Here is a 25,008-nt window from a genome sequence, read left to right as displayed (position 1 = left end):
TCAAAAACTTAACCGGCAGAAAATATTTTTTTGAAAAAATCCCTAAGCCCCGGGGTCACAAATTCAGCAAAAATCTGACTTTTGGGAATTCACTCAAAAATGGTGCCAAAAGCTTGAAAATGCTCTCCTGAAAGGTTTGGCACTCGAAACAGAAGGCTTTTTATCACAGGACAAGAAATCAGCCCTCAAAAACTTAACCGGCAGAAAATATCTTTTAAAAAAATCCCTAAGCCCCGGGGTCACAATTTCAGTAAAAATCTGACTTTTGGCAGTTCACTCAAAAATGGTGCCAACCGGTTGCAAATGCTCCCCTGAAAGCTTTGGTGATGGAAACAGAAGGCTTTTTGTTACAGGACAATAAATCAGTCCTCAAAAACTTAACCGGCAGAAAATATTTTTTTGAAAAAATCCCTAAGCCCCGGGGTCACAATTTCAGTAAAAATCTGACTTTTGGCAGTTCACTCAAAAATGGTGCCAACCGGTTGCAAATGCTCCCCTGAATGCTTTGGTGATGGAAACAGAAGGCTTTTATCACAGGACAAGAAATCAGCCCTCAAAAACTTAACCGGCAGAAAATATTTTTTTGAAAAAATCCCTAAGCCCCGGGGTCACAATTTCAGGAAAAAACTGACTTTTGGCAGTTCACTCAAAAATGGTGCCAAGCGGTTGCAAATGCTCCCCTGAAAGCTTTGGCACTCGAAACAGAAGGCTTTTTATCACAGGACAAGAAATCAGCCCTCAAAAACTTAACCGGCAGAAAATATTTTTTTGAAAAAATCCCTAAGCCCCGGGGTCACAAATTCAGCAAAAATCTGACTTTTGGGAATTCACTCAAAAATGGTGCCAAAAGCTTGAAAATGCTCTCCTGAAAGGTTTGGCACTCGAAACAGAAGGCTTTTTAACACAGGACAAGAAATCAGCCCTCAAAAACATAACCGGCAGAAAATATTTTTTTGAAAAAATCCCTAAGCCCCGGGGTCACAATTTCAGTAAAAATCTGACTTTTGGCAATTCACTCAAAAATGGTGCCAACCGGTTGCAAATGCTCCGCTGAAAGCTATGGCGATGGAAACAGAAGGCTTTTTATCACAGGACAAGAAATCAGCCCTCAAAAACGTAACCGGCATAAAATATTTTTTGAAAAAATCCCTAAGCCCCGGGGTCACAATTTCAGCAAAAATCTGACTTTTGGGAATTCACTCAAAAATGGTGCCAAAAGCTTGAAAATGCTCTCCTGAAAGGTTTGGCACTCGAAACAGAAGGCTTTTTATCACAGGACAAGAAATCAGCCCTCAAAAACTTAACCGGCATAAAATATTTTTTGAAAAAATCCCTAAGCCCCGGGGTCACAATTTCAGTAAAAATCTGACTTTTGGCAGTTCACTCAAAAATGGTGCCAACCGGTTGCAAATGCTCCCCTGAAAGCTTTGGTGATGGAAACAGAAGGCTTTTTGTTACAGGACAAGAAATCAGCCCTCAAAAACTTAACCGGCATAAAATATTTTTTTGAAAAAATCCCTAAGCCCCGGGGTCACAATTTCAGTAAAAATCTGAATTTTGGCAGTTCACTCAAAAATGGTGCCAAAAGCTTGAAAATGCTCTCCTGAAAGGTTTGGCACTCGAAACAGAAGGCTTTTTATCACAGGACAAGAAATCAGCCCTCAAAAACTTAACCGGCAGAAAATATTTTTTGAAAAAATCCCTAAGCCCCGGGGTCACAATTTCAGTAAAAATCTGACTTTTGGCAGTTCACTCAAAAATGGTGCCAACCGGTTGCAAATGCTCCCCTGAAAGCTTTGGTGATGGAAACAGAAGGCTTTTTGTTACAGGACAAGAAATCAGTCCTCAAAAACTTAACCGGCAGAAAATATTTTTTTGAAAAAATCCCTAAGCCCCGGGGTCACAATTTCAGTAAAATTCTGACTTTTGGCAGTTCACTCAAAAATGGTGCCAACCGGTTGCAAATGCTCCCCTGAATGCTTTGGTGATGGAAACAGAACACTTTTTCTCACAGTACAAGAAATCAGCCCTCAAAAACTTAACCGGGAGAAAATATTTTTTTGAAAAAATCCCTAAGCCCCGGGGTCACAATTTCAGGAAAAAACTGACTTTTGGCAGTTCACTCAAAAATGGTGCCAAGCGGTTGCAAATGCTCCCCTGAAAGCTTTGGTGATGGAAACAGAAGGCTTTTTGTTACAGGACAAGAAATCAGTCCTCAAAAACTTAACCGGCAGAAAATATTTTTTTGAAAAAATCCCTAAGCCCCGGGGTCACAATTTCAGTAAAAATCTGACTTTTGGCAGTTCACTCAAAAATGGTGCCAACCGGTTGCAAATGCTCCCCTGAATGCTTTGGTGATGGAAACAGAAGGCTTTTTATCACAGGACAAGAAATCAGCCCTCAAAAACTTAACCGGCAGAAAATATTTTTTTGAAAAAATCCCTAAGCCCCGGGGTCACAAATTCAGCAAAAATCTGACTTTTGGGAATTCACTCAAAAATGGTGCCAAAAGCTTGAAAATGCTCTCCTGAAAGGTTTGGCACTCGAAACAGAAGGCTTTTTATCACAGGACAAGAAATCAGCCCTCAAAAACTTAACCGGCAGAAAATATTTTTTAAAAAAATCCCTAAGCCCCGGGGTCACAATTTCAGTAAAAATCTGACTTTTGGCAGTTCACTCAAAAATGGTGCCAACCGGTTGCAAATGCTCCCCTGAAAGCTTTGGTGATGGAAACAGAAGGCTTTTTGTTACAGGACAAGAAATCAGTCCTCAAAAACTTAACCGGCAGAAAATATTTTTTTGAAAAAATCCCTAAGCCCCGGGGTCACAATTTCAGTAAAATTCTGACTTTTGGCAGTTCACTCAAAAATGGTGCCAACCGGTTGCAAATGCTCCCCTGAATGCTTTGGTGATGGAAACAGAAGGCTTTTTATCACAGGACAAGAAATCAGCCCTCAAAAACTTAACCGGCAGAAAATATTTTTTTGAAAAAATCCCTAAGCCCCGGGGTCACAATTTCAGGAAAAAACTGACTTTTGGCAGTTCACTCAAAAATGGTGCCAAGCGGTTGCAAATGCTCCCCTGAAAGCTTTGGCACTCGAAACAGAAGGCTTTTTATCACAGGACAAGAAATCAGCCCTCAAAAACTTAACCGGCAGAAAATATTTTTTTGAAAAAATCCCTAAGCCCCGGGGTCACAAATTCAGCAAAAATCTGACTTTTGGGAATTCACTCAAAAATGGTGCCAAAAGCTTGAAAATGCTCTCCTGAAAGGTTTGGCACTCGAAACAGAAGGCTTTTTAACACAGGACAAGAAATCAGCCCTCAAAAACATAACCGGCAGAAAATATTTTTTTGAAAAAATCCCTAAGCCCCGGGGTCACAATTTCAGTAAAAATCTGACTTTTGGCAATTCACTCAAAAATGGTGCCAACCGGTTGCAAATGCGCCGCTGAAAGCTATGGCGATGGAAACAGAAGGCTTTTTATCACAGGACAAGAAATCAGCCCTCAAAAACGTAACCGGCATAAAATATTTTTTGAAAAAATCCCTAAGCCCCGGGGTCACAATTTCAGTAAAAATCTGACTTTTGGCAGTTCACTCAAAAATGGTGCCAACTGGTTGCAAATGCTCCCCTGAAAGCTTTGGTGATGGAAACAGAAGGCTTTTTGTTACAGGACAAGAAATCAGCCCTCAAAAACTTAACCGGCAGAAAATATTTTTTTGAAAAAATCCCTAAGCCCCGGGGTCACAATTTCAGCAAAAATCTGACTTTTGGGAATTCACTCAAAAATGGTGCCAAAAGCTTGAAAATGCTCTCCTGAAAGGTTTGGCACTCGAAACAGAAGGCTTTTTATCAAAGGACAAGAAATCAGCCCTCAAAAACTTAACCGGGAGAAAATATTTTTTTGAAAAAATCCCTAAGCCCCGGGGTCACAATTTCAGGAAAAAACTGACTTTTGGCAGTTCACTCAAAAATGGTGCCAACCGGTTGCAAATGCTCCCCTGAAAGGTTTGGCACTCGAAACAGAAGGCTTTTTATCACAGGACAAGAAATCAGCCCTCAAACACTTAACCGGCAGAAAATATTTTTTTGAAAAAATCCCTAAGCCCCGGGGTCACAATTTCAGTAAAAATCTGACTTTTGGCAGTTCACTCAAAAATGGTGCCAACCGGTTGCAAATGCTCCCCTGAATGCTTTGGTGATGGAAACAGAAGGCTTTTTATCACAGGACAAGAAATCAGCCCTCAAAAACTTAACCGGCAGAAAATATTTTTTTGAAAAAATCCCTAAGCCCCGGGGTCACAATTTCAGCAAAAATCTGACTTTTGGGAATTCACTCAAAAATGGTGCCAAAAGCTTGAAAATGCTCTCCTGAAAGCTTTGGCACTCGAAACAGAAGGCTTTTTATCACAGGACAAGAAATCAGCCCTCAAAAACTTAACCGGCAGAAAATATTTTTTTGAAAAAATCCCTAAGCCCCGGGGTCACAATTTCAGTAAAAATCTGACTTTTGGCAATTCACTCAAAAATGGTGCCAACCGGTTGCAAATGCTCCGCTGAAAGCTATGGCGATGGAAACAGAAGGCTTTTTATCACAGGACAAGAAATCAGCCCTCAAAAACTTAACCGGCATAAAATATTTTTTGAAAAAATCCCTAAGCCCCGGGGTCACAATTTCAGTAAAAATCTGACTTTTGGCAGTTCACTCAAAAATGGTGCCAACCGGTTGCAAATGCTCCCCTGAAAGCTTTGGTGATGGAAACAGAAGGCTTTTTGTTACAGGACAAGAAATCAGCCCTCAAAAACTTAACCGGGAGAAAATATTTTTTTGAAAAAATCCCTAAGCCCCGGGGTCACAATTTCAGCAAAAATCTGACTTTTGGGAATTCACTCAAAAATGGTACCAAAAGCTTGAAAATGCTCTCCTGAAAGGTTTGGCACTCGAAACAGAAGGCTTTTTATCACAGGACAAGAAATCAGCCCTCAAAAACTTAACCGGCAGAAAATATTTTTTTGAAAAAATCCCTAAGCCCCAGGGTCACAAATTCAGCAAAAATCTGACTTTTGGCAGTTCACTCAAAAATGGTGCCAACCGGTTGCAAATGCTCCCCTGAAAGGTTTGGCACTCGAAACAGAAGGCTTTTTATCACAGGACAAGAAATCAGCCCTCAAAAACTTAACCAGGAGAAAATATTTTTTTGAAAAAATCCCTAAGCCCCGGGGTCACAATTTCAGTAAAATTCTGACTTTTGGCAGTTCACTCAAAAATGGTGCCAACCGGTTGCAAATGCTCCCCTGAATGCTTTGGTGATGGAAACAGAAGGCTTTTTGTTACAGGACAAGAAATCAGCCCTCAAAAACTTAACCGGCAGAAAATATTTTTTTGAAAAAATCCCTAAGCCCCGGGGTCACAATTTCAGGAAAAAACTGACTTTTGGCAGTTCACTCAAAAATGGTGCCAACCGGTTGCAAATGCTCCCCTGAAAGGTTTGGCACTCGAAACAGAAGGCTTTTTATCACAGGACAAGAAATCAGCCCTCAAAAACTTAACCAGGAGAAAATATTTTTTTGAAAAAATCCCTAAGCCCCGGGGTCACAATTTCAGTAAAATTCTGACTTTTGGCAGTTCACTCAAAAATGGTGCCAACCGGTTGCAAATGCTCCCCTGAATGCTTTGGTGATGGAAACAGAACACTTTTTCTCACAGTACAAGAAATCAGCCCTCAAAAACTTAACCGGGAGAAAATATTTTTTTGAAAAAATCCCTAAGCCCCGGGGTCACAATTTCAGTAAAATTCTGACTTTTGGCAGTTCACTCAAAAATGGTGCCAACCGGTTGCAAATGCTCCCCTGAATGCTTTGGTGATGGAAACAGAAGGCTTTTTATCACAGGACAAGAAATCAGCCCTCAAAAACTTAACCGGCATAAAATATTTTTTTGAAAATATCCCTAAGCCCCGGGGTCACAATTTCAGGAAAAAACTGACTTTTGGCAGTTCACTCAAAAATGGTGCCAACCGGTTGCAAATGTTCTCCTGAAAGGTTTGGCACTCGAAACAGAAGGCTTTTTATCACAGGACAAGAAATCAGCCCTCAAAAACTTAACCAGGAGAAAATATTTTTTTGAAAAAATCCCTAAGCCCCGGGGTCACAATTTCAGTAAAAATCTGACTTTTGGCAATTCACTCAAAAATGGTGCCAACCGGTTGCAAATGCTCCGCTGAAAGCTATGGCGATGGAAACAGAAGGCTTTTTATCACAGGACAAGAAATCAGCCCTCAAAAACTTAACCGGCATAAAATATTTTTTGAAAAAATCCCTAAGCCCCGGGGTCACAATTTCAGTAAAAATCTGACTTTTGGCAGTTCACTCAAAAATGGTGCCAACCGGTTGCAAATGCTCCCCTGAAAGCTTTGGTGATGGAAACAGAAGGCTTTTTGTTACAGGACAAGAAATCAGCCCTCAAAAACTTAACCGGGAGAAAATATTTTTTTGAAAAAATCCCTAAGCCCCGGGGTCACAATTTCAGCAAAAATCTGACTTTTGGGAATTCACTCAAAAATGGTACCAAAAGCTTGAAAATGCTCTCCTGAAAGGTTTGGCACTCGAAACAGAAGGCTTTTTATCACAGGACAAGAAATCAGCCCTCAAAAACTTAACCGGCAGAAAATATTTTTTTGAAAAAATCCCTAAGCCCCAGGGTCACAAATTCAGCAAAAATCTGACTTTTGGCAGTTCACTCAAAAATGGTGCCAACCGGTTGCAAATGCTCCCCTGAAAGGTTTGGCACTCGAAACAGAAGGCTTTTTATCACAGGACAAGAAATCAGCCCTCAAAAACTTAACCAGGAGAAAATATTTTTTTGAAAAAATCCCTAAGCCCCGGGGTCACAATTTCAGTAAAATTCTGACTTTTGGCAGTTCACTCAAAAATGGTGCCAACCGGTTGCAAATGCTCCCCTGAATGCTTTGGTGATGGAAACAGAAGGCTTTTTGTTACAGGACAAGAAATCAGCCCTCAAAAACTTAACCGGCAGAAAATATTTTTTTGAAAAAATCCCTAAGCCCCGGGGTCACAATTTCAGGAAAAAACTGACTTTTGGCAGTTCACTCAAAAATGGTGCCAACCGGTTGCAAATGCTCCCCTGAAAGGTTTGGCACTCGAAACAGAAGGCTTTTTATCACAGGACAAGAAATCAGCCCTCAAAAACTTAACCAGGAGAAAATATTTTTTTGAAAAAATCCCTAAGCCCCGGGGTCACAATTTCAGTAAAATTCTGACTTTTGGCAGTTCACTCAAAAATGGTGCCAACCGGTTGCAAATGCTCCCCTGAATGCTTTGGTGATGGAAACAGAACACTTTTTCTCACAGTACAAGAAATCAGCCCTCAAAAACTTAACCGGGAGAAAATATTTTTTTGAAAAAATCCCTAAGCCCCGGGGTCACAATTTCAGTAAAATTCTGACTTTTGGCAGTTCACTCAAAAATGGTGCCAACCGGTTGCAAATGCTCCCCTGAATGCTTTGGTGATGGAAACAGAAGGCTTTTTATCACAGGACAAGAAATCAGCCCTCAAAAACTTAACCGGCATAAAATATTTTTTTGAAAATATCCCTAAGCCCCGGGGTCACAATTTCAGGAAAAAACTGACTTTTGGCAGTTCACTCAAAAATGGTGCCAACCGGTTGCAAATGTTCTCCTGAAAGGTTTGGCACTCGAAACAGAAGGCTTTTTATCACAGGACAAGAAATCAGCCCTCAAAAACTTAACCAGGAGAAAATATTTTTTTGAAAAAATCCCTAAGCCCCGGGGTCACAATTTCAGTAAAATTCTGACTTTTGGCAGTTCACTCAAAAATGGTGCCAACCGGTTGCAAATGCTCCCCTGAATGCTTTGGTGATGGAAACAGAACACTTTTTCTCACAGTACAAGAAATCAGCCCTCAAAAACTTAACCGGGAGAAAATATTTTTTTGAAAAAATCCCTAAGCCCTGGGGTCACAATTTCAGTAAAATTCTGACTTTTGGCAGTTCACTCAAAAATGATGCCAACCGGTTGCAAATGCTCCCCTGAATGCTTTGGTGATGGAAACAGAAGGCTTTTTATCACAGGACAAGAAATCAGCCCTCAAAAACTTAACCGGCATAAAATATTTTTTTGAAAAAATCCCTAAGCCCCGGGGTCACAATTTCAGTAAAAAACTGACTTTTGGCAGTTCACTCAAAAATGGTGCCAACCGGTTGCAAATGCTCCCCTGAAAGGTTTGGCACTCGAAACAGAAGGCTTTTTATCACAGGACAAGAAATCAGCCCTCAAAAACTTAACCGGCATAAAATATTTTTTTGAAAAAATCCCTAAGCCCCGGGGTCACAATTTCACTAAAAATCTGACTTTTGGCAGTTCACTCAAAAATGGTGCCAACCGGTTGAAAATGCTCCCCTGAATGCTTTGGTGATGGAAACAGAATTCTTTTTATCACAGGACAAGAAATCAGCCCTCAAAAACTTAACCGGCAGAAAATATTTTTTTGAAAAAATCCCTAAGCCCCGGGGTCACAATTTCAGGAAAAAACTGACTTTTGGCAGTTCACTCAAAAATGGTGCTAACCAGTTGCAAATGCTCCCCTGAAAGGTTTGGCACTCGAAACAGAAGGCTTTTTATCACAGGACAAGAAATCAGCCCTCAAAAACTTAACCGGGAGAAAATATTTTTTTGAAAAAATCCCTAAGCCCCGGGGTCACAAATTCAGCAAAAATCTGACTTTTGGGAATTCACTCAAAAATGGTGCCAAAAGCTTGAAAATGCTCTCCTGAAAGGTTTGGCACTCGAAACAGAAGGCTTTTTATCACAGGACAAGAAATCAGCCCTCAAAAACTTAACCGGCATAAAATATTTTTTTGAAAAAATCCCTAAGCCCCGGGGTCACAATTTCACTAAAAATCTGACTTTTGGCAGTTCACTCAAAAATGGTGCCAACCGGTTGCAAATGCTCCGCTGAAAGCTATGGCGATGGAAACAGAAGGCTTTTTATCACAGGACAAGAAATCAGCCCTCAAAAACTTAACCGGCATAAAATATTTTTTGAAAAAATCCCTAAGCCCCGGGGTCACAATTTCAGTAAAAATCTGACTTTTGGCAGTTCACTCAAAAATGGTGCCAACCGGTTGCAAATGCTCCCCTGAATGCTTTGGTGATGGAAACAGAACACTTTTTCTCACAGGACAAGAAATCAGCCCTCAAAAACTTAACCGGGAGAAAATATTTTTTTGAAAAAATCCCTAAGCCCCGGGGTCACAATTTCAGCAAAAATCTGAATTTTGGCAGTTCACTCAAAAATGGTGCCAAAAGCTTGAAAATGCTCTCCTGAAAGGTTTGGCACTCGAAACAGAAGGCTTTTTATCACAGGACAAGAAATCAGCCCTCAAAAACTTAACCGGCAGAAAATATTTTTTGAAAAAATCCCTAAGCCCCGGGGTCACAATTTCAGTAAAAATCTGACTTTTGGCAGTTCACTCAAAAATGGTGCCAACCGGTTGCAAATGCTCCCCTGAAAGCTTTGGTGATGGAAACAGAAGGCTTTTTGTTACAGGACAAGAAATCAGCCCTCAAAAACTTAACCGGCAGAAAATATTTTTTTGAAAAAATCCCTAAGCCCCGGGGTCACAATTTCAGCAAAAATCTGACTTTTGGCAGTTCACTCAAAAATGGTGCCAACCGGTTGCAAATGCTCCCCTGAAAGCTTTGGTGATGGAAACAGAAGGCTTTTTGTTACAGGACAAGAAACCAGCCCTCAAAAACTTAACCGGCAGAAAATATTTTTTTGAAAAAATCCCTAAGCCCCGGGGTCACAATTTCAGTAAAATTCTGACTTTTGGCAGTTCACTCAAAAATGGTGCCAACCGGTTGCAAATGCTCCCCTGAATGCTTTGGTGATGGAAACAGAACACTTTTTCTCACAGTACAAGAAATCAGCCCTCAAAAACTTAACCGGGAGAAAATATTTTTTTTGAAAAAATCCCTAAGCCCCGGGGTCACAATTTCAGTAAAAATCTGACTTTTGGCAGTTCACTCAAAAATGGTGCCAACCGGTTGCAAATGCTCCCCTGAATGCTTTGGTGATGGAAACAGAAGGCTTTTTATCACAGGACAAGAAATCAGCCCTCAAAAACTTAACCGGCAGAAAATATTTTTTTGAAAAAATCCCTAAGCCCTGGGGTCACAATTTCAGGAAAAAACTGACTTTTGGCAGTTCACTCAAAAATGGTGCCAAGCGGTTGCAAATGCTCCCCTGAAAGCTTTGGCACTCGAAACAGAAGGCTTTTTATCACAGGACAAGAAATCAGCCCTCAAAAACTTAACCGGCAGAAAATATTTTTTTGAAAAAATCCCTAAGCCCCGGGGTCACAATTTCAGTAAAAATCTGACTTTTGGCAATTCACTCAAAAATGGTGCCAACCGGTTGCAAATGCTCCGCTGAAAGCTATGGCGATGGAAACAGAAGGCTTTTTATCACAGGACAAGAAATCAGCCCTCAAAAACGTAACCGGCATAAAATATTTTTTGAAAAAATCCCTCAGCCCCGGGGTCACAATTTCAGTAAAAATCTGACTTTTGGCAGTTCACTCAAAAATGGTGCCAACCGGTTGCAAATGCTCCCCTGAAAGCTTTGGTGATGGAAACAGAAGGCTTTTTGTTACAGGACAAGAAATCAGCCCTCAAAAACTTAACCGGCAGAAAATATTTTTTTGAAAAAATCCCTAAGCCCCGGGGTCACAATTTCAGCAAAAATCTGACTTTTGGGAATTCACTCAAAAATGCTGCCAAAAGCTTGAAAATGCTCTCCTGAAAGGTTTGGCACTCGAAACAGAAGGCTTTTTATCAAAGGACAAGAAATCAGCCCTCAAAAACTTAACCGGGAGAAAATATTTTTTTGAAAAAATCCCTAAGCCCCGGGGTCACAATTTCAGGAAAAAACTGACTTTTGGCAGTTCACTCAAAAATGGTGCCAACCGGTTGCAAATGCTCCCCTGAAAGGTTTGGCACTCGAAACAGAAGGCTTTTTATCACAGGACAAGAAATCAGCCCTCAAAAACTTAACCGGCATAAAATATTTTTTTGAAAAAATCCCTAAGCCCCGGGGTTACATTTTCAGTAAAAATCTGACTTTTGGCAGTTCACTCAAAAATGGTGCCAACCGGTTGCAAATGCTCCCCTGAATGCTTTGGTGATGGAAACAGAAGGCTTTTTATCACAGGACAAGAAATCAGCCCTCAAAAACTTAACCGGCAGAAAATATTTTTTTGAAAAAATCCCTAAGCCCCGGGGTCACAATTTCAGCAAAAATCTGACTTTTGGGAATTCACTCAAAAATGGTGCCAAAAACTTGAAAATGCTCTCCTGAAAGCTTTGGCACTCGAAACAGAAGGCTTTTTATCACAGGACAAGAAATCAGCCCTCAAAAACTTAACCGGCAGAAAATATTTTTTTGAAAAAATCCCTAAGCCCCGGGGTCACAAATTCAGCAAAAATCTGACTTTTGGGAATTCACTCAAAAATGGTGCCAAAAGCTTGAAAATGCTCTCCTGAAAGGTTTGGCACTCGAAACAGAAGGCTTTTTATCACAGGACAAGAAATCAGCCCTCAAAAACTTAACCGGCAGAAAATATTTTTTTGAAAAAATCCCTAAGCCCCGGGGTCACAATTTCAGTAAAAATCTGACTTTTGGCAATTCACTCAAAAATGGTGCCAACCGGTTGCAAATGCTCCGCTGAAAGCTATGGCGATGGAAACAGAAGGCTTTTTATCACAGGACAAGAAATCAGCCCTCAAAAACTTAACCGGCATAAAATATTTTTTGAAAAAATCCCTAAGCCCCGGGGTCACAATTTCAGTAAAAATCTGACTTTTGGCAGTTCACTCAAAAATGGTGCCAACCGGTTGCAAATGCTCCCCTGAAAGCTTTGGTGATGGAAACAGAAGGCTTTTTGTTACAGGACAAGAAATCAGCCCTCAAAAACTTAACCGGGAGAAAATATTTTTTTGAAAAAATCCCTAAGCCCTGGGGTCACAATTTCAGCAAAAATCTGACTTTTGGGAATTCACTCAAAAATGGTGCCAAAAGCTTGAAAATGCTCTCCTGAAAGGTTTGGCACTCGAAACAGAAGGCTTTTTATCACAGGACAAGAAATCAGCCCTCAAAAACTTAACCGGCAGAAAATATTTTTTTGAAAAAATCCCTAAGCCCCAGGGTCACAAATTCAGGAAAAATCTGACTTTTGGCAGTTCACTCAAAAATGGTGCCAACCGGTTGCAAATGCTCCCCTGAATGCTTTGGTGATGGAAACAGAACACTTTTTCTCACAGTACAAGAAATCAGCCCTCAAAAACTTAACCGGGAGAAAATATTTTTTTGAAAAAATCCCTAAGCCCCAGGGTCACAAATTCAGCAAAAATCTGACTTTTGGCAGTTCACTCAAAAATGGTGCCAACCGGTTGCAAATGCTCCCCTGAATGCTTTGGCACTCGAAACAGAAGGCTTTTTATCACAGGACAAGAAATCAGCCCTCAAAAACTTAACCGGCAGAAAATATTTTTTTGAAAAAATCCCTAAGCCCCGGGGTCACAATTTCAGTAAAAAACTGACTTTTGGCAGTTCACTCAAAAATGGTGCCAACCGGTTGCAAATGCTCCCCTGAAAGGTTTGGCACTCGAAACAGAAGGCTTTTTATCACAGGACAAGAAATCAGCCCTCAAAAACTTAACCGGCATAAAATATTTTTTGAAAAAATCCCTAAGCCCCGGGGTCACAAATTCAGCAAAAATCTGACTTTTGGGAATTCACTCAAAAATGGTGCCAAAAGCTTGAAAATGCTCTCCTGAAAGGTTTGGCACTCGAAACAGAAGGCTTTTTATCACAGGACAAGAAATCAGCCCTCAAAAACTTAACCGGCAGTAAATATTTTTTTGAAAAAATCCCTAAGCCCCGGGGTCACAATTTCAGTAAAAATCTGACTTTTGGCAGTTCACACAAAAATGGTGCCAACCGGTTGCAAATGCTCCCCTGAATGCTTTGGTGATGGAAACAGAAGGCTTTTTGTTACAGGACAAGAAATCAGCCCTCAAAAACTTAACCGGGAGAAAATATTTTTTTGAAAAAATCCCTAAGCCCCGGGGTCACAATTTCAGCAAAAATCTGACTTTTGGGAATTCACTCAAAAATGGTGCCAAAAGCTTGAAAATGCTCTCCTGAAAGGTTTGGCACTCGAAACAGAAGGCTTTTTATCACAGGACAAGAAATCAGCCCTCAAAAACTTAACCGGCAGTAAATATTTTTTTGAAAAAATCCCTAAGCCCCGGGGTCACAATTTCAGTAAAAATCTGACTTTTGGCAGTTCACACAAAAATGGTGCCAACCGGTTGCAAATGCTCCCCTGAATGCTTTGGTGATGGAAACAGAAGGCTTTTTGTTACAGGACAAGAAATCAGCCCTCAAAAACTTCAACGGCAGAAAATATTTTTTTGAAAAAATCCCTAAGCCCCGGGGTCACAATTTCAGGAAAAAACTGACTTTTGGCAGTTCACTCAAAAATGGTGCCAAAAGCTTGAAAATGCTCTCCTGAAAGGTTTGGCACTCGAAACAGAAGGCTTTTTATCACAGGACAAGAAATCAGCCCTCAAAAACTTAACCGGCAGAAAATATTTTTTTGAAAAAATCCCTAAGCCCCAGGGTCACAAATTCAGGAAAAATCTGACTTTTGGCAGTTCACTCAAAAATGGTGCCAACCGGTTGCAAATGCTCCCCTGAATGCTTTGGTGATGGAAACAGAACACTTTTTCTCACAGTACAAGAAATCAGCCCTCAAAAACTTAACCGGCAGAAAATATTTTTTTGAAAAAATCCCTAAGCCCCGGGGTCACAATTTCAGTAAAAATCTGACTTTTGGCAATTCACTCAAAAATGGTGCCAACCGGTTGCAAATGCTCCGCTGAAAGCTATGGCGATGGAAACAGAAGGCTTTTTATCACAGGACAAGAAATCAGCCCTCAAAAACGTAACCGGCATAAAATATTTTTTGAAAAAATCCCTAAGCCCCGGGGTCACAATTTCAGTAAAAATCTGACTTTTGGCAGTTCACTCAAAAATGGTGCCAACCGGTTGCAAATGCTCCCCTGAAAGCTTTGGTGATGGAAACAGAAGGCTTTTTGTTACAGGACAAGAAATCAGCCCTCAAAAACTTAACCGGCAGAAAATATTTTTTTGAAAAAATCCCTAAGCCCCGGGGTCACAATTTCAGCAAAAATCTGACTTTTGGGAATTCACTCAAAAATGGTGCCAAAAGCTTGAAAATGCTCTCCTGAAAGGTTTGGCACTCGAAACAGAAGGCTTTTTATCAAAGGACAAGAAATCAGCCCTCAAAAACTTAACCGGCAGAAAATATTTTTTTGAAAAAATCCCTAAGCCCCGGGGTCACAATTTCAGGAAAAAACTGACTTTTGGCAGTTCACTCAAAAATGGTGCCAACTGGTTGCAAATGCTCCCCTGAAAGGTTTGGCACTCGAAACAGAAGGCTTTTTATCACAGGACAAGAAATCAGCCCTCAAAAACTTAACCGGCATAAAATATTTTTTTGAAAAAATCCCTAAGCCCCGGGGTCACAATTTCAGTAAAAATCTGACTTTTGGCAGTTCACTCAAAAATGGTGCCAACCGGTTGCAAATGCTCCCCTGAATGCTTTGGTGATGGAAACAGAAGGCTTTTTATCACAGGACAAGAAATCAGCCCTCAAAAACTTAACCGGCAGAAAATATTTTTTTGAAAAAATCCCTAAGCCCCGGGGTCACAATTTCAGCAAAAATCTGACTTTTGGGAATTCACTCAAAAATGGTGCCAAAAGCTTGAAAATGCTCTCCTGAAAGCTTTGGCACTCGAAACAGAAGGCTTTTTATCACAGGACAAGAAATCAGCCCTCAAAAACTTAACCGGCAGAAAATATTTTTTTGAAAAAATCCCTAAGCCCCGGGGTCACAAATTCAGCAAAAATCTGACTTTTGGGAATTCACTCAAAAATGGTGCCAAAAGCTTGAAAATGCTCTCCTGAAAGGTTTGGCACTCGAAACAGAAGGCTTTTTATCACAGGACAAGAAATCAGCCCTCAAAAACTTAACCGGCAGAAAATATTTTTTTGAAAAAATCCCTAAGCCCCGGGGTCACAATTTCAGTAAAAATCTGACTTTTGGCAATTCACTCAAAAATGGTGCCAACCTGGTTGCAAATGCTCCGCTGAAAGCTATGGCGATGGAAACAGAAGGCTTTTTATCACAGGACAAGAAATCAGCCCTCAAAAACTTAACCGGCAGAAAATATTTTTTTGAAAAAATCCCTAAGCCCCGGGGTCACAATTTCAGCAAAAATCTGACTTTTGGGAATTCACTCAAAAATGGTGCCAAAAGCTTGAAAATGCTCTCCTGAAAGCTTTGGCACTCGAAACAGAAGGCTTTTTATCACAGGACAAGAAATCAGCCCTCAAAAACTTAACCGGCAGAAAATATTTTTTTGAAAAAATCCCTAAGCCCCGGGGTCACAAATTCAGCAAAAATCTGACTTTTGGGAATTCACTCAAAAATGGTGCAAAAAGCTTGAAAATGCTCTCCTGAAAGGTTTGGCACTCGAAACAGAAGGCTTTTTATCACAGGACAAGAAATCAGCCCTCAAAAACTTAACCGGCAGAAAATATTTTTTTGAAAAAATCCCTAAGCCCCGGGGTCACAATTTCAGTAAAAATCTGACTTTTGGCAATTCACTCAAAAATGGTGCCAACCGGTTGCAAATGCTCCGCTGAAAGCTATGGCGATGGAAACAGAAGGCTTTTTATCACAGGACAAGAAATCAGCCCTCAAAAACTTAACCGGCATAAAATATTTTTTGAAAAAATCCCTAAGCCCCGGGGTCACAATTTCAGTAAAAATCTGACTTTTGGCAGTTCACTCAAAAATGGTGCCAACCGGTTGCAAATGCTCCCCTGAAAGCTTTGGTGATGGAAACAGAAGGCTTTTTGTTACAGGACAAGAAATCAGCCCTCAAAAACTTAACCGGGAGAAAATATTTTTTTGAAAAAATCCCTAAGCCCCGGGGTCACAATTTCAGCAAAAATCTGACTTTTGGGAATTCACTCAAAAATGGTGCCAAAAGCTTGAAAATGCTCTCCTGAAAGGTTTGGCACTCGAAACAGAAGGCTTTTTATCACAGGACAAGAAATCAGCCCTCAAAAACTTAACCGGCAGAAAATATTTTTTTGAAAAAATCCCTAAGCCCCAGGGTCACAAATTCAGGAAAAATCTGACTTTTGGCAGTTCACTCAAAAATGGTGCCAACCGGTTGCAAATGCTCCCCTGAATGCTTTGGTGATGGAAACAGAACACTTTTTCTCACAGTACAAGAAATCAGCCCTCAAAAACTTAACCGGGAGAAAATATTTTTTTGAAAAAATCCCTAAGCCCCAGGGTCACAAATTCAGCAAAAATCTGACTTTTGGCAGTTCACTCAAAAATGGTGCCAACCGGTTGCAAATGCTCCCCTGAATGCTTTGGCACTCGAAACAGAAGGCTTTTTATCACAGGACAAGAAATCAGCCCTCAAAAACTTAACCGGCAGAAAATATTTTTTTGAAAAAATCCCTAAGCCCCGGGGTCACAATTTCAGTAAAAAACTGACTTTTGGCAGTTCACTCAAAAATGGTGCCAACCGGTTGCAAATGCTCCCCTGAAAGGTTTGGCACTCGAAACAGAAGGCTTTTTATCACAGGACAAGAAATCAGCCCTCAAAAACTTAACCGGCATAAAATATTTTTTGAAAAAATCCCTAAGCCCCGGGGTCACAATTTCAGTAAAAATCTGACTTTTGGCAGTTCACTCAAAAATGGTGCCAACCGGTTGCAAATGCTCCCCTGAATGCTTTGGTGATGGAAACAGAATGCTTTTTATCACAGGACAAGAAATCAGCCCTCAAAAACTTAACCGGCAGAAAATATTTTTTTGAAAAAATCCCTAAGCCCCGGGGTCACAATTTCAGGAAAAAACTGACTTTTGGCAGTTCACTCAAAAATGGTGCCAACCAGTTGCAAATGCTCCCCTGAAAGGTTTGGCACTCGAAACAGAAGGCTTTTTATCACAGGACAAGAAATCAGCCCTCAAAAACTTAACCGGGAGAAAATATTTTTTTGAAAAAATCCCTAAGCCCCGGGGTCACAAATTCAGCAAAAATCTGACTTTTGGGAATTCACTCAAAAATGGTGCCAAAAGCTTGAAAATGCTCTCCTGAAAGGTTTGGCACTCGAAACAGAAGGCTTTTTATCACAGGACAAGAAATCAGCCCTCAAAAACTTAACCGGCAGAAAATATTTTTTTGAAAAAATCCCTAAGCCCCGGGGTCACAATTTCAGTAAAAATCTGACTTTTGGCAATTCACTCAAAAATGGTGCCAACCGGTTGCAAATGCTCCGCTGAAAGCTATGGCGATGGAAACAGAAGCCTTTTTATCACAGGACAAGAAATCAGCCCTCAAAAACTTAACCGGCATAAAATATTTTTTGAAAAAATCCCTAAGCCCCGGGGTCACAATTTCAGTAAAAATCTGACTTTTGGCAGTTCACTCAAAAATGGTGCCAACCGGTTGCAAATGCTCCCCTGAATGCTTTGGTGATGGAAACAGAACACTTTTTCTCACAGTACAAGAAATCAGCCCTCAAAAACTTAACCGGGAGAAAATATTTTTTTGAAAAAATCCCTAAGCCCCAGGGTCACAAATTCAGCAAAAATCTGACTTTTGGCAGTTCACTCAAAAATGGTGCCAACCGGTTGCAAATGCTCCCCTGAATGCTTTGGCACTCGAAACAGAAGGCTTTTTATCACAGGACAAGAAATCAGCCCTCAAAAACTTAACCGGCATAAAATATTTTTTTGAAAAAATCCCTAAGCCCCGGGGTCACAATTTCAGTAAAAATCTGACTTTTGGCAGTTCACTCAAAAATGGTGCCAACCGGTTGCAAATGCTCCCCTGAATGCTTTGGTGATGGAAACAGAATGCTTTTAATCACAGGACAAGAAATCAGCCCTCAAAAACTTAACCGGCAGAAAATATTTTTTTGAAAAAATCCCTAAGCCCCGGGGTCACAATTTCAGGAAAAAACTGACTTTTGGCAGTTCACTCAAAAATGGTGCCAACCAGTTGCAAATGCTCCCCTGAAAGGTTTGGCACTCGAAACAGAAGGCTTTTTATCACAGGACAAGAAATCAGCCCTCAAAAACTTAACCGGGAGAAAATATTTTTTTGAAAAAATCCCTAAGCCCCGGGGTCACAAATTCAGCAAAAATCTGACTTTTGGGAATTCACTCAAAAATGGTGCCAAAAGCTTGAAAATGCTCTCCTGAAAGGTTTGGCACTCGAAACAGAAGGCTTTTTATCACAGGACAAGAAATCAGCCCTCAAAAACTTAACCGGCAGAAAATATTTTTTTGAAAAAATCCCTAAGCCCCGGGGTCACAATTTCAGTAAAAATCTGACTTTTGGCAATTCACTCAAAAATGGTGCCAACCGGTTGCAAATGCTCCGCTGAAAGCTATGGCGATGGAAACAGAAGGCTTTTTATCACAGGACAAGAAATCAGCCCTCAAAAACTTAACCGGCATAAAATATTTTTTGAAAAAATCCCTAAGCCCCGGGGTCACAATTTCAGTAAAAATCTGACTTTTGGCAGTTCACTCAAAAATGGTGCCAACCGGTTGCAAATGCTCTCCTGAATGGTTTGGCACTCGAAACAGAAGGCTTTTTATCACAGGACAAGAAATCAGCCCTCAAAAACTTAACCGGCAGAAAATATTTTTTTGAAAAAATCCCTAAGCCCCAGGGTCACAAATTCAGCAAAAATCTGACTTTTGGCAGTTCACTCAAAAATGGTGCCAACCAGTTGCAAATGCTCCCCTGAATGCTTTGGCACTCGAAACAGAAGGCTTTTTGTTACAGGACAAGAAATCAGCCCTCAAAAACTTAACCGGCAGAAAATATTTTTTTGAAAAAATCCCTAAGCCCCGGGGTCACAATTTCAGCAAAAATCTGACTTTTGGGAATTCACTCAAAAATGGTGCCAAAAGCTTGAAAATGCTCTCCTGAAAGCTTTGGCACTCGAAACAGAAGGCTTTTTATCACAGGACAAGAAATCAGCCCTCAAAAACTTAACCGGGAGAAAATATTTTTTTGAAAAAATCCCTAAGCCCCGGGGTCACAAATTCAGCAAAAATCTGACTTTTGGGAATTCACTCAAAAATGGTGCCAAAAGCTTGAAAATGCTCTCCTGAAAGGTTTGGCACTCGAAACAGAAGGCTTTTTATCACAGGACAAGAAATCAGCCCTCAAAAACTTAACCGGCAGAAAATATTTTTTTGAAAAAATCCCTAAGCCCCGGGGTCACAATTTCAGTAAAAATCTGACTTTTGGCAATTCACTCAAAAATGGTGCCAACCTGGTTGCAAATGCTCCGCTGAAAGCTATGGCGATGGAAACAGAAGGCTTTTTATCACAGGACAAGAAATCAGCCCTCAAAAACTTAACCGGCAGAAAATATTTTTTTGAAAAAATCCCTAAGCCCCGGGGTCACAATTTCAGCAAAAATCTGACTTTTGGGAATTCACTCAAAAATGGTGCCAAAAGCTTGAAAATGCTCTCCTGAAAGCTTTGGCACTCGAAACAGAAGGCTTTTTATCACAGGACAAGAAATCAGCCCTCAAAAACTTAACCGGCAGAAAATATTTTTTTGAAAAAATCCCTAAGCCCCGGGGTCACAAATTCAGCAAAAATCTGACTTTTGGGAATTCACTCAAAAATGGTGCCAAAAGCTTGAAAATGCTCTCCTGAAAGGTTTGGCACTCGAAACAGAAGGCTTTTTATCACAGGACAAGAAATCAGCCCTCAAAAACTTAACCGGCAGAAAATATTTTTTTGAAAAAATCCCTAAGCCCCGGGGTCACAATTTCAGTAAAAATCTGACTTTTGGCAATTCACTCAAAAATGGTGCCAACCGGTTGCAAATGCTCCGCTGAAAGCTATGGCGATGGAAACAGAAGGCTTTTTATCACAGGACAAGAAATCAGCCCTCAAAAACTTAACCGGCATAAAATATTTTTTGAAAAAATCCCTAAGCCCCGGGGTCACAATTTCAGTAAAAATCTGACTTTTGGCAGTTCACTCAAAAATGGTGCCAACCGGTTGCAAATGCTCCCCTGAAAGCTTTGGTGATGGAAACAGAAGGCTTTTTGTTACAGGACAAGAAATCAGCCCTCAAAAACTTAACCGGGAGAAAATATTTTTTTGAAAAAATCCCTAAGCCCCGGGGTCACAATTTCAGCAAAAATCTGACTTTTGGGAATTCACTCAAAAATGGTGCCAAAAGCTTGAAAATGCTCTCCTGAAAGGTTTGGCACTCGAAACAGAAGGCTTTTTATCACAGGACAAGAAATCAGCCCTCAAAAACTTAACCGGCAGAAAATATTTTTTTGAAAAAATCCCTAAGCCCCAGGGTCACAAATTCAGGAAAAATCTGACTTTTGGCAGTTCACTCAAAAATGGTGCCAACCGGTTGCAAATGCTCCCCTGAATGCTTTGGTGATGGAAACAGAACACTTTTTCTCACAGTACAAGAAATCAGCCCTCAAAAACTTAACCGGGAGAAAATATTTTTTTGAAAAAATCCCTAAGCCCCAGGGTCACAAATTCAGCAAAAATCTGACTTTTGGCAGTTCACTCAAAAATGGTGCCAACCGGTTGCAAATGCTCCCCTGAATGCTTTGGCACTCGAAACAGAAGGCTTTTTATCACAGGACAAGAAATCAGCCCTCAAAAACTTAACCGGCAGAAAATATTTTTTTGAAAAAATCCCTAAGCCCCGGGGTCACAATTTCAGTAAAAAACTGACTTTTGGCAGTTCACTCAAAAATGGTGCCAACCGGTTGCAAATGCTCCCCTGAAAGGTTTGGCACTCGAAACAGAAGGCTTTTTATCACAGGACAAGAAATCAGCCCTCAAAAACTTAACCGGCATAAAATATTTTTTGAAAAAATCCCTAAGCCCCGGGGTCACAATTTCAGTAAAAATCTGACTTTTGGCAGTTCACTCAAAAATGGTGCCAACCGGTTGCAAATGCTCCCCTGAATGCTTTGGTGATGGAAACAGAATGCTTTTTATCACAGGACAAGAAATCAGCCCTCAAAAACTTAACCGGCAGAAAATATTTTTTTGAAAAAATCCCTAAGCCCCGGGGTCACAATTTCAGGAAAAAACTGACTTTTGGCAGTTCACTCAAAAATGGTGCCAACCAGTTGCAAATGCTCCCCTGAAAGGTTTGGCACTCGAAACAGAAGGCTTTTTATCACAGGACAAGAAATCAGCCCTCAAAAACTTAACCGGGAGAAAATATTTTTTTGAAAAAATCCCTAAGCCCCGGGGTCACAAATTCAGCAAAAATCTGACTTTTGGGAATTCACTCAAAAATGGTGCCAAAAGCTTGAAAATGCTCTCCTGAAAGGTTTGGCACTCGAAACAGAAGGCTTTTTATCACAGGACAAGAAATCAGCCCTCAAAAACTTAACCGGCAGAAAATATTTTTTTGAAAAAATCCCTAAGCCCCGGGGTCACAATTTCAGTAAAAATCTGACTTTTGGCAATTCACTCAAAAATGGTGCCAACCGGTTGCAAATGCTCCGCTGAAAGCTATGGCGATGGAAACAGAAGGCTTTTTATCACAGGACAAGAAATCAGCCCTCAAAAACTTAACCGGCATAAAATATTTTTTGAAAAAATCCCTAAGCCCCGGGGTCACAATTTCAGTAAAAATCTGACTTTTGGCAGTTCACTCAAAAATGGTGCCAACCGGTTGCAAATGCTCCCCTGAATGCTTTGGTGATGGAAACAGAACACTTTTTCTCACAGTACAAGAAATCAGCCCTCAAAAACTTAACCGGGAGAAAATATTTTTTTGAAAAAATCCCTAAGCCCCAGGGTCACAAATTCAGCAAAAATCTGACTTTTGGCAGTTCACTCAAAAATGGTGCCAACCGGTTGCAAATGCTCCCCTGAATGCTTTGGCACTCGAAACAGAAGGCTTTTTATCACAGGACAAGAAATCAGCCCTCAAAAACTTAACCGGCAGAAAATATTTTTTTGAAAAAATCCCTAAGCCCCGGGGTCACAATTTCAGTAAAAAACTGACTTTTGGCAGTTCACTCAAAAATGGTGCCAACCGGTTGCAAATGCTCCCCTGAATGCTTTGGCACTCGAAACAGAAGGCTTTTTATCACAGGACAAGAAATCAGCCCTCAAAAACTTAACCGGCATAAAATATTTTTTTGAAAAAATCCCTAAGCCCCGGGGTCACAATTTCAGTAAAAATCTGACTTTTGGCAGTTCACTCAAAAATGGTGCCAACCGGTTGCAAATGCTCCCCTGAATGCTTTGGTGATGGAAACAGAATGCTTTTAATCACAGGACAAGAAATCAGCCCTCAAAAACTTAACCGGCAGAAAATATTTTTTTGAAAAAATCCCTAAGCCCCGGGGTCACAATTTCAGGAAAAAACTGACTTTTGGCAGTTCACTCAAAAATGGTGCCAACCAGTTGCAAATGCTCCCCTGAAAGGTTTGGCACTCGAAACAGAAGGCTTTTTATCACAGGACAAGAAATCAGCCCTCAAAAACTTAACCGGGAGAAAATATTTTTTTGAAAAAATCCCTAAGCCCCGGGGTCACAAATTCAGCAAAAATCTGACTTTTGGGAATTCACTCAAAAATGGTGCCAAAAGCTTGAAAATGCTCTCCTGAAAGGTTTGGCACTCGAAACAGAAGGCTTTTTATCACAGGACAAGAAATCAGCCCTCAAAAACTTAACCGGCAGAAAATATTTTTTTGAAAAAATCCCTAAGCCCCGGGGTCACAATTTCAGTAAAAATCTGACTTTTGGCAGTTCACTCAAAAATGGTGCCAACCGGTTGCAAATGCTCCGCTGAAAGCTATGGCGATGGAAACAGAAGGCTTTTTATCACAGGACAAGAAATCAGCCCTCAAAAACTTAACCGGCATAAAATATTTTTTGAAAAAATCCCTAAGCCCCGGGGTCACAATTTCAGTAAAAATCTGACTTTTGGCAGTTCACTCAAAAATGGTGCCAACCGGTTGCAAATGCTCTCCTGAATGGTTTGGCACTCGAAACAGAAGGCTTTTTATCACAGGACAAGAAATCAGCCCTCAAAAACTTAACCGGCAGAAAATATTTTTTTGAAAAAATCCCTAAGCCCCAGGGTCACAAATTCAGCAAAAATCTGACTTTTGGCAGTTCACTCAAAAATGGTGCCAACCAGTTGCAAATGCTCCCCTGAATGCTTTGGCACTCGAAAAAGAAGGCTTTTTATCACAGGACAAGAAATCAGCCCTCAAAAACTTAACCGGCAGAAAATATTTTTTTGAAAAAATCCCTAAGCCCCGTGGTCACAATTTCAGTAAAAAACTGACTTTTGGCAGTTCACTCAAAAATGGTGCCAACCGGTTGCAAATGCTCCGCTGAAAGCTATGGCGATGGAAACAGAAGGCTTTTTATCACAGGACAAGAAATCAGCCCTCAAAAACTTAACCGGCATAAAATATTTTTTGAAAAAATCCCTAAGCCCCGGGGTCACAAATTCAGCAAAAATCTGACTTCTGGCAGTTCACTCAAAAATGGTGCCAACCGGTTGCAAATGCTCCCCTGAATGCTTTGGTGATGGAAACAGAACACTTTTTCTCACAGTACAAGAAATCAGCCCTCAAAAACTTAACCGGGAGAAAATATTTTTTTGAAAAAATCCCTAAGCCCCAGGGTCACAAATTCAGCAAAAATCTGACTTTTGGCAGTTCACTCAAAAATGGTGCCAACCGGTTGCAAATGCTCCCCTGAATGCTTTGGCACTCGAAACAGAAGGCTTTTTATCACAGGACAAGAAATCAGCCCTCAAAAATTTAACCGGCAGAAAATATTTTTTTGAAAAAATCCCTAAGCCCCGGGGTCACAATTTCAGTAAAAAACTGACTTTTGGCAGTTCACTCAAAAATGGTGCCAACCGGTTGCAAATGCTCCCCTGAAAGGTTTGGCACTCGAAACAGAAGGCTTTTTATCACAGGACAAGAAATCAGCCCTCAAAAACTTAACCGGCATAAAATATTTTTTTGAAAAAATCCCTAAGCCCCGGGGTCACAATTTCAGTAAAAATCTGACTTTTGGCAGTTCACTCAAAAATGGTGCCAACCGGTTGCAAATGCTCCCCTGAATGCTTTGGTGATGGAAACAGAATGCTTTTTATCACAGGACAAGAAATCAGCCCTCAAAAACTTAACCGGCAGAAAATATTTTTTTGAAAAAATCCCTAAGCCCCGGGGTCACAATTTCAGGAAAAAACTGACTTTTGGCAGTTCACTCAAAAATGGTGCCAACCAGTTGCAAATGCTCCCCTGAAAGGTTTGGCACTCGAAACAGAAGGCTTTTTATCACAGGACAAGAAATCAGCCCTCAAAAACTTAACCGGGAGAAAATATTTTTTTGAAAAAATCCCTAAGCCCCGGGGTCACAAATTCAGCAAAAATCTGACTTTTGGGAATTCACTCAAAAATGGTGCCAAAAGCTTGAAAATGCTCTCCTGAAAGGTTTGGCACTCGAAACAGAAGGCTTTTTATCACAGGACAAGAAATCAGCCCTCAAAAACTTAACCGGCAGAAAATATTTTTTTGAAAAAATCCCTAAGCCCCGGGGTCACAATTTCAGTAAAAATCTGACTTTTGGCAATTCACTCAAAAATGGTGCCAACCGGTTGCAAATGCTCCGCTGAAAGCTATGGCGATGGAAACAGAAGGCTTTTTATCACAGGACAAGAAATCAGCCCTCAAAAACTTAACCGGCATAAAATATTTTTTGAAAAAATCCTTAAGCCCCGGGG

Source organism: Podarcis vaucheri, assembly GCF_965113315.1.
Source record: "Podarcis vaucheri genome assembly, chromosome: 9".
Taxonomy (NCBI): Eukaryota; Metazoa; Chordata; class Lepidosauria; order Squamata; family Lacertidae; genus Podarcis; species Podarcis vaucheri.
This window is presented reverse-complemented; position numbering follows the sequence as displayed.